Source organism: Brassica oleracea, unplaced genomic scaffold (genome assembly GCF_000695525.1).
Source record: "Brassica oleracea var. oleracea cultivar TO1000 unplaced genomic scaffold, BOL UnpScaffold02021, whole genome shotgun sequence".
NCBI lineage: Eukaryota > Viridiplantae > Streptophyta > Magnoliopsida > Brassicales > Brassicaceae > Brassica > Brassica oleracea.
The window spans coordinates 157-3,111 of NW_013618552.1; the positions used below are offsets into that span (position 1 = coordinate 157).

At 36.4% G+C, this 2,955-nt stretch overlaps 1 pseudogene; it reads left to right on the forward strand.

The window, feature by feature from the left end:
* The first annotated feature begins 955 nt into the window (after nucleotides 1-955).
* On the forward strand, nucleotides 956-1,824 carry LOC106321568 (annotated as a pseudogene).
* The last annotated feature ends 1,131 nt before the right edge of the window (nucleotides 1,825-2,955 follow it).

A 2,955-nucleotide genomic window follows, 5' to 3' on the forward strand; every position in this document is an offset into this window, starting at 1 on the left:
TAATTGGTACAAAATTAATATTGATTAACTACTAAATAAAAATCTGCACTATTATTATTATGGTAATATAATTAATGATGTGAAATATTGTTAAGGTAATATAATTAATAAATTTGTTAATATGAGTGAAATATGGAAATACAATTAATGTAATAATGCAATCCTCGTTTCCAAATAATTCTCGGTTATACTACTATTCGTGTTTCCAAACAGTACTAAAGTGTACTTCAGTTTTAATAATATAGATATATCATTCTTACAAACATATTGCACAACATATAACACATTAAAAGCAATAACTTGATCATAAAATTACCTCATGGCATTTACGAAATCTTACTCTGGAGTTAAATTTGTTTGATATTTAAGCCAATAATAAAGCTAATAAGGCTTCATAAGAAATCTGCTTGCTTTATCAAATGAAAAACCCAACACGACCTTTTTCACACACATGCAATGGTCTTCCAAACAAATAATTAGACCAAATAATTGCTAAACTTCACACAAAATTAATGTCTTTGCACCTACCCCACCAATAACTCACTATTCCGTACATGTTTAAAGCATTAGATAAGTACTACTAAACTAAACAAAAAGCCTCACCACCATTTTTGAACCAGAAATTGAACACGAAAATATCAATATCGACACAAGCAACTTCAAACACACAATCAACAACTACCCGCGCGTAGCGCGGACAAACCACTAGTTATTTATAATATAAACAAAGATACCTTATTTACAGTGTTAATTAATTCCTTGTTTTTATCATAGATGTATGTACGTAAAATGAAAACACGACTTGGTCCACACTCCACAGTTGTACCATATTTACCTAATCAAAAACCTAACACTAACTCTCTCTCGCATATATAAAACATACATCCTCTACTCTTAACTCAGATCACTAATCACTAAAACATAATACAAAAAGAAGAAACACACATTAAAAAAAATGGCAGCTAATCTAGAAGACGATTACATAGACATGGAAGTCACATCTTTTACTAACCTCGTACGCAAAGCTCTTCAAAAACAAAAACAACAACAACCCTAGAGAGTTTGAGTTCCAAATGTCTCATCTTTGTCGTCTTGAGATAGACAAAACCACTTTTCCAGCAGATGAACTCTTCTACAAAGGCAAGCTTCTTCCTCTTCATTTACCTCCACGTCTCCTAATGGTTCAAAAGCTTGTAGAAGATTACACCTTTGACCAAGAATTCTACAGCACACCTTTATAGCCACCGGAACGTTTACTACTCCGGTGACGAGTAACACCCCTTTCGAGTCTTGCACCGTCTCTCCAACAGATTCTTGAATATTCAAATTCAGTGGAGGAGGAAGAGAAGAAGAAATCTTGGAGCAAGAAACTGAGATTATTGAACACACGATTGAGTTTTGGGAAAGACGATTAAATCTTCGAGAGCTTATCTAAGATCATTTTTTACGAAGTCAAGCTGTTCTGATGAGCTAAGAGTTGCTGATGAAGGATCTATTTTGAGGTATTCTCGAGCAGAGAGACCTAAAAAGAAGAGTAGTGGTTCTGTTCCTGGGAGGCGAGCCATAGCCCATAGGACCTGCGAAGAGTTCGAACAAAAAGTCATCGACTAGTTTAGGGTATCCCCATTGCAGTTTTTGAAGAGAAGTACGAGTTTGAACTCAGAGATAGAAAATTCTATTCAAGGAGCTATCTTGCATTGCAAGCAATCTCAGCAACAGAAGCAGAAGCAGTAGAGGGTTAATGAAGTCGGATTCTGTTCGTTGTCAGCATCAAGAATTGCAGTGGCAGATGATCGAGAACGGGCTCAGATGTTTAGAGGTTAACTAAGCAATTAAATTGGACATGAAGATGATGAGAAGATTTAATTTTTTTTTGTTTCTTCTTTGATTTTCTATAAAATTTCATAAATTCCGAAGGCCATTTCCATGTAAAAAGTAAACAAAAATGATTACAAATATTTGTTTTAGATTTGAGTTACTTGTGATTTGAAATTTTTATATTCGATTCCAGTTTTTAAATATAAATTAATGCAAATCAAGGCTTTCATTTCATACCTGCAATCAAGGCTTCCTTCAGGGTTAGGAATTGATTGAACGCAAGCATACGATGTAGAAGAGCTTCTGTCCAGACTTCTTTTGCAAAGCGGCAGTGGAGAATAAGGTGCTAAGCGGTTTCTTGCTCCCCACATCCCGGACAGGGTACAGCACTCACAGCTTCGTTTTTCCAAATTAGACCCCAGGGCCAGAGCTCCTTGAACCAACTTCCAAACCTTCTTCGTCCATTCCAACTCGAGTAATGAATCCGCCTCATTGTCGAGAGTTGCTCTGTTCTTCATTGCAATGAAATATCCTGACTTGGTGGTATAGACTCCGTCCTTAGTAGGTGTCCAAACGAAAGCGTCAATGACCCCTAATGTGCTCGGAGAGATGCTGAGAATTTCCTTTGAGATGAGTGGGAATAAGGATTTAACTTTGGGAACTTTCCACTCGTTGGATCCTCTAGTTAGTAGATCAGCAACCATAAGATCTTGATCCTTTTCATTCGGTCGTCCAATATTTATCTTTTAAGATCCAGCGATCCCGCCACACTCTTGTTGAATACTTTTTTTTATTATAGGCATTATTTTGTTTTGATTTGGTAACTGGTACGGTGAGGAGAAGGGACGGATTAGCTCATAACTATTTCTCTTTCCATCAAATATTGGCTGGAGAATTAAAGTATAGGGTAACTAACAAAATGCAGTTCACACTACACGATCGGCCGACGGGACGAGTATTTTGGTGCAAAGGTAGTTGCAACAGGCATATGTCCAAACGGATGTTTGTTTTGTGATAAAATAAATACTTGGTCAAGACTTCAATAAGAGTATTTTACCTGAATGATTTAGTGGTTCTAAAGTCAAGATGCTGAACTTCCTTAAGGAAAAGCTACAGGGGAGACTGAGGGGTTGGTTC